The sequence below is a fragment of the Rhineura floridana genome, chromosome 3, assembly GCF_030035675.1.
Source record: "Rhineura floridana isolate rRhiFlo1 chromosome 3, rRhiFlo1.hap2, whole genome shotgun sequence".
Lineage (NCBI taxonomy): Eukaryota > Metazoa > Chordata > Lepidosauria > Squamata > Rhineuridae > Rhineura > Rhineura floridana.
This window is the reverse complement of record NC_084482.1, coordinates 93,026,966-93,033,534: the sequence shown is the minus strand read 5'-3', so window position 1 is coordinate 93,033,534 and position 6,569 is coordinate 93,026,966. Positions and strand designations below refer to the sequence as shown.

The 6,569-nt window shown below is 42.0% G+C and overlaps 1 long non-coding RNA gene across 1 annotated transcript; it reads right to left on the bottom strand.

Annotated features, from left to right (window-relative positions):
• Positions 1-470: 470 nt before the first annotated feature.
• Positions 471-3,043, bottom strand: LOC133382225 (uncharacterized). Its single transcript, XR_009761860.1, has 3 exons — positions 2,982-3,043; positions 2,468-2,547; positions 471-553 (listed from the first exon to the last, which is right to left on the bottom strand). It is a non-coding gene; the product is annotated as an uncharacterized LOC133382225 (long non-coding RNA).
• Between the last annotated feature and the right edge of the window lie 3,526 nt (positions 3,044-6,569).

Genomic DNA, 6,569 nt, shown 5'->3' with positions numbered 1-6,569 from the left:
AACTATATTAATTGCTTTTAGATTTAATTGTAGCTACCTTTTGAGGTTAAAAGATTTACTTTAAATAAATAAATCCTGGCACACAGATGCCTAAACATTTTTTAAAAATATATCCTTTGATTCTTGTGACAATTTCAACGTCTTTCCTGTTCTTATAAGTCTTCTCAAATACCTGTATCAGCTCAATCTACAATTTACTTACCCTAGCAGATAAATTGCCTAGTAGTGGCCTGCCTGCCCAACCACAGACTAAGCCAAGGAAAGGCTCAGTAGTGGAACACAGGACTTGGTGTGAGACAGTTTTGTATGGGAATCTGAGAATGATGCCATTTGCGTCTTGGCTTACCATTTTCTCTTGCATGCTCAAATTTGGGGGAGGGGGTTGTGTATTGAGCATGGTGTTTGCCCACCCCCATTTGAAAGGTACAAACACAGGCATTTCCCAACTAGCTTTCTACAACTCTGTCCATTACCTTCTTAGTCTCTGGTCTTCATGAGCTTCACCTCTGAACTGCCATGCAGTAATCTCTGGATTTATCTCATCTTCAAAAATCTTGAGAAAAGTGATAATCAATAAAGACCGGATTCAGTTACGAAATTGGATTGTCCAATATGCTAGTTCCCTAAGCAGAATATAACAAATCCAAGTTCTCCCCCACTTCATTCTAATAAATAGTGTGACTTCAAACCTTCAGGAGAGTATTCATATGTCAAACCAACCTGAATAATGCATTTGGCATTTGGAAGCCTAGTTGAATTTGAAGTCCTCATTACAGAACCTCCATCATTTAACAAGCTCCACTGATTGAGGGTTTAACATGTATATGAGGATAAGTATTATACAGTAATTCACACTATGTGCAGAAATGTGTGTCTGCTTGTAGCCCATTTAATAGCAATAGTGGGGGGAATGTCTCTCTGGAACCTCTGGAATAACAAGGTTGTTATTTTAAATAGTAAACCAATAGAAGAATCAAATGAACTTTTAAGGAATCAAGATTCCAATTTTACAAATATGCCTTTTTAGAACTAGAGCAAAGCATAAAAGTCTCAGAAAGTCATATGCAAAAGCTGTCAGTAGACCACATTTCAGTGCCCCCACAAAACATCATCAGCCTTTATTAATGCACTGCTGACTACCAGTCTCATAAAACAGCTTGTAAGAAACACAATCATCTAGTGCCTTTTATTGTTGTCATTTTATTGTTCCTCAGAGAAGACTTTGGAATTAAGAGCACGTGAGACTTTATGTTAACAGAATCACTTTAGTAGAGTAATCCATACTGAAAGGGAAATTGGCCAGAACTTTTAAACTATATTTACTAAGGATCATAGACCCTCTGTGGCGCAGAGTGGTAAGTGGTGGTAACGCAGCCAAAGCTCTGCTCATGGCCGGAGTTTGATTCCAATGGAAGGAGGAAGTCAAATCTCCGGTAAAAGGGGTCGAGGTCCACTTAGCCTTCCATCCATCCGTGGTCGGTAAAATGAGTACCCGGCATATGCTGGGGGGTAAAGAAAGGCCGGGGAAGGAACTGGCAAACCCACTCCATATATACGGCCTGCCTAGTAAATGTCACAAGACGTCACCCTAAGAGTCGGAAACGACTCGCACTATAAGTGCGGGGACACCTTTACCTTTTTACTAAGGAACATACACACAGTATTTAGAAAACCAGTTACTAAAACAATGACCTGAACTGTCCTGTTAGCATAATAGCCCCTTTCACATACTAACATTCAATGTATATTTAGTGGGTTGAGTAGAGAGTCCACATGACTAATACTCCACTCATGGGACTCCCACTAGGATGCCTCCTTCAGCTCCCTGTCCCCCTGAAAAATCTGTTCCAGAGAGTTGGAGAACCTTCTGAAATGGAATCATATGAGAGGTACAATTGGGGACTCCAGAGGAAAGGGAGATTTAGTGAAAATCACTCCCTGTTCCTCCAGAGAAGCCTCTGGGTGATCTCAGACCCTTCTACACATGGAAGAACCTTCTATTCACAGTAGATCAAGTCTGAACTCAACGAGATGCATGGAGGAGGGAGTGGATGCAACCCTATTCTCTCCACATGTTTATACACAGAGATTCCAAATGCCTTTAAGAGCTGTTTTATATGGGGGGTGAATCAAGAAGGTGGTTGAAGGCATGGCTGTGTAATCTATTGTCTTCATTCTCGTCTAGAACTGGGACTGTTTAGATGCTCATAATTTTAACTTACATGAAAAATTGTAACTTGATTTTTTAAAATTTATAAAACATCTATCCTGCCCTCGGTATTGCCAAAGGTTTTTCCCTCCCTGAGGCAAGTAAGTTCGAGATTTCAAAAGGCAATTAACATGCTGGTGGAGAAGAAGTTAAATGATTTATTAAAGCACATTGAGCTGTTGCAGGCAATAAAACTGTAAAATGAAACTAATGGCCAGTGGGTCCCTCCCCTCCCCCCATCTTCGGCTCTTCTCTTACATTTGCCTCACAGGCTGGAAGTCTTCACAAATCAGCCAGCGTCAGGATTCTTGCTTGAAACTTTGCTTGAAGCTTGGTATCTTGATGTTTGAGGAGGAATAAAAAGGGGGGAAACCACCAAACAAAGGTTAAAAAGAGGAGAGACAAGCTCTGGTGCTAGTTATAGATTTATTATGATGCTCAATGCATTTCAGAATATATTCATTCTTCAGGAACTAAAACCATTCAAACAGACTCAAATTAGTGTCATGAAGACAGCACATTGGTCATAAACATAGGCATAACATTTTTTAAAAAATTATAAGACCACAAGCAATATAAATCATTTTAAAAAAAGATTTAAATGTTTTCCAGTAATTCACAATGACACATATCTATTCACTAACGTTGAACTAACATGTTATAAAACCACAATATATGGCTGAACTAAAACAGAACCTTTTAATCACCATAAAAAAGCAGCTTAAAAAAATCATCCCCTCAGAAAAACAAACAAATATTGCCCAGTACTGACCTATTTCCTTGGCTCTGTAAAAGCAATGAAAATTCTTTACCAAAGCCCCACACTGAATAAAAATCAAACTCAAAGGGTGCTAGTGTTCATACTGGGTATATAGATTAGCTCAGCTGTATAATCACTGCATTTGAGAATTTACTGATCCAGCCAGTACTTACAGTGAATAGCTCACATGTACAATTGTGACAGTCAACCAATTTCCATGTAGAAACCCCGTTTCTTATTTTATTTGAACTCAGAAAAATCCAAATCTTCATTTAACCATAGAGGTCCCAAACTTTTTAGAGAGATTATCCAAAATAACTATCTCTTACTAAGTAAACTCTCATTACCCACAATTCTTTCGATGGCCCAAAATATAATATCATTTGGTTTATGCTGTTTCTCAACAAAGTGTCTGACCAACGAGGCACCCATTCTTTGGTGTCTTAAATTACAGAGATGTTCCTCAATTCTCAGTTTTAATGGTCTTGATGTCTTTCCAACGTAAATCTGATTACAGGGACAGGAGATCAGATAAATCACTCCTGCAGAATTACAGGTGAAGAAATCCTGGATTTGAATATGCTTTCCAGTATTGGGACTGACAAAGATTTTTTTTCTTTTGAGTAAACTTGCAATATGTGCAGTGGCCACATGGATGGTGTCATGTTGGCTTAGATGTATGAAAAATCATTGATTGTCTATTGTTATTATTGCTCCTTGCATATTCTGTATGGATTAACCAATCTTTAAGATTTTTCATTCTCTTAAATTGGACCAAATGACAATTGGAGTGAATATATGTTTGGAGTCTCTTTGTGATCTGATATTTTTAAAACCATTCATTCCATCCATGAGATCACATGTGTGGGACTCCACACATTTCTTGCAAAACATAGGGACCATTAACATTCAGTCAGAAGATATTTTGGTCACTATGGATGTTAAATCTTTGCATTATGCAAGACCAGGTCTTCTGTATCTTTAAAAGTTGTGCAGGGGAAGGGAGAATTCCACCTTGTGGTTTTTCCGATTACATTGTTACAAGAACACCTGCACTTGGTTGACTTTCTCTTCTCTGAAAGATTCAGAATCATTATCAGGCCCTGAGCCTGGCAACCCTAAGCTCCACAGATCAGTACAGGGCAAAGTTTGTTTTTCTGGGGAAGGAGTTTGTAAAGCTGCTTTGTTATGGCGATTAAATGGCTATGTTTTATTTTAGCCATATATTGTGGTTTTATAACTTGTTAGCTCAGCATTAGTGAATAGATGTGTCTTTGTGAATCACTGGGCATTTTTTAAATGATTTTTAAATGATTTATATTGTGTGTGGTCTTAATTTTTTTTTAAAAAAATGTTATGCCTATGTTTATGACCAATGTGTTGTCTCCCCGACACTAATTTGAGTTTGCTTGAATGTTTTTAGCTCCTGAGGAAGAAATATATTCTGAAATGCATTGAGCAACATAATAAATCTATAACTAGCACCAGAGCTTGTCTCTCCTCTTTTTGATCTTGATGTTTGAGGCATCTCTGGATATTACTCTGAGGCTTTTGATGTCACTCTGAGACTCTTGAGCCCCCTTAAGCAGTAGCGTACCTAGCGTATTTGACACCCGGAGCGGATCATTTTTTAACACCACCCTCCTCTTAATAGTCCCCTCCCACCACGACCCTCTGCAATTTTGAAGTGGTCCTTGGGGGGAAAGGTTTGGGAACCCCTGCGCTAGATTTCCTCCCCCTGCCATGAACTACAGACAGACATGTTTAAAAGTGGAAACATTTGACTCCTCTCTACTGGCATTCCCACAGTAACAACCTCAATGTGATTCCTGCTGCCAACCTCAAAACTGTCTTGGAATTTATTTAACAAGCTCCCATCCCGCTTAAACCATGCATGGGGGGCTATTTTATTTGCTTATATGATGGCATCACTGTGCCTAGTGCTTTACAGGGTACAAGAGGAGAGATCCCTGCCCCCAGGAGCTTCCAATCTAAAACTTCCATGGGGGCGGGGGAAGCAGAAGGTGGCCTGCGGAGGGTTACTTACAGCAGGGCATGGGAACTTGTGGGGGGGGGGAGATTGGCAAACCGTGAAGAGCGAAAGCACTCTGCACTCACTCAGCCTCAGAGGCGCCGCTTTCAAATGGGAGGGCGCTCACCAGTAGTGTTGATGAGAAGTAGCCGCTGGAGCTGGCCAGCCCTGCCACGGAGCGCCCACCCGGCCTGGAGCATGCACTGCAGCCCCTCGTCCGAGGCCAGGTTGGCAGGCAGGCCCTGCACATGGAGCGCTGGGCAGGCGGCATGCAGCTCACCCTCCAGCTCACCCTCCAGCTCACCCAGGGCACCAGCCGAGCATGCCACCAGCAGCAGGGTGGAGCTGGGGGCCAGCCGTGGGGCCAGCAGCCATGCCAGGCTCCGGCCCAAGCCCCACAAGGCACCTGTCACGATGCACACAGCTTGCCCAGGCCACCACCACCCGGCTCGGCCTCCATAGCTGCACGTCCAGCTTCTTAATGAACACTCCATCTTAGGGTTGCCAGGTCAGAAGCATCCCAAAACCTGAGATTTTAGGGGCGGGCCTGAGTGATATCATGGGGGCGGGCCTCAGTGATGTCACAGGGTGGGCCCAAGTGATGTCATTAAGCATGATACATTACGCATCAATCACAGTTGCTTGGAGCATACAATTAAAAAAATATCTGATTGGAAATTAAGCTAGAAATCTTAGCTAAAAGAGGGAGCCTGGGTAGGGAACATTTAGTCTAGCCTACTTGCTTTCGGCAAGAAGGGTTGAAGTGCCTTCAGGCCAGGCCAGTCACCAGAAGGCCACTGTAGGAAGAAAGGAGCCTAGTGTTCTGGAGATGTTAGATGGGAGCATTCGGGAGTAAAGGTGGATGCCCCTGAAGGCTGCAATTCTAAACACATGTACTAAGGGATTAAGCCCCATAGAACTGAACAGTACTTACTTCTGAGCAGATATAGTTTGGATTGTGCTGTTGGTAAAGCTTGACTAGGGATCCTCTGCAAAGACATCCATATCCAAGCAGGGTTGGCAGCCCCCTACCTGGAATGCCCTGCCCTTATCTTTTAATGTGGCTGCTCCAAACTTCTTTACAGATTTGACCCTTCAGAAAGAGGTCTAAAAAATGAGTAAGAGTAAGAAGATTCTCTACCCTTTCTGTCTACCTTGTGGGCTGCTATAAACTCACTTTGACAGCCAACCCAATTCCAGTGAGTAATAATTGACAGAGAGAAAACACAGGCAGCAGCTTGGGAACAACAACTGCAGCCACACTTTCAAATATGTGAATGAATTCTCTTTTACCACTATTGGGCAAGACACAAACTGCCATGCAACCGACAAGGTGCATCATCAGTGGGTTTTAGGGGGTTGAGCTGAGCACATGCAACCACTGCTGTTGCTTCTATGGATGTAAGGGAGTGAGGTTAAAGTAAATGAAATGCAAAAGAGAAAATGAAAAACAAAATTCTGTGATGCTTTCCTAAATGCAATACCATACCAAACACAAGAAGATTCCTATGAGTAAGGCAGACAACTTAGCATCCCACAACCAGTCAGGATTCATAACCGAAAACCAA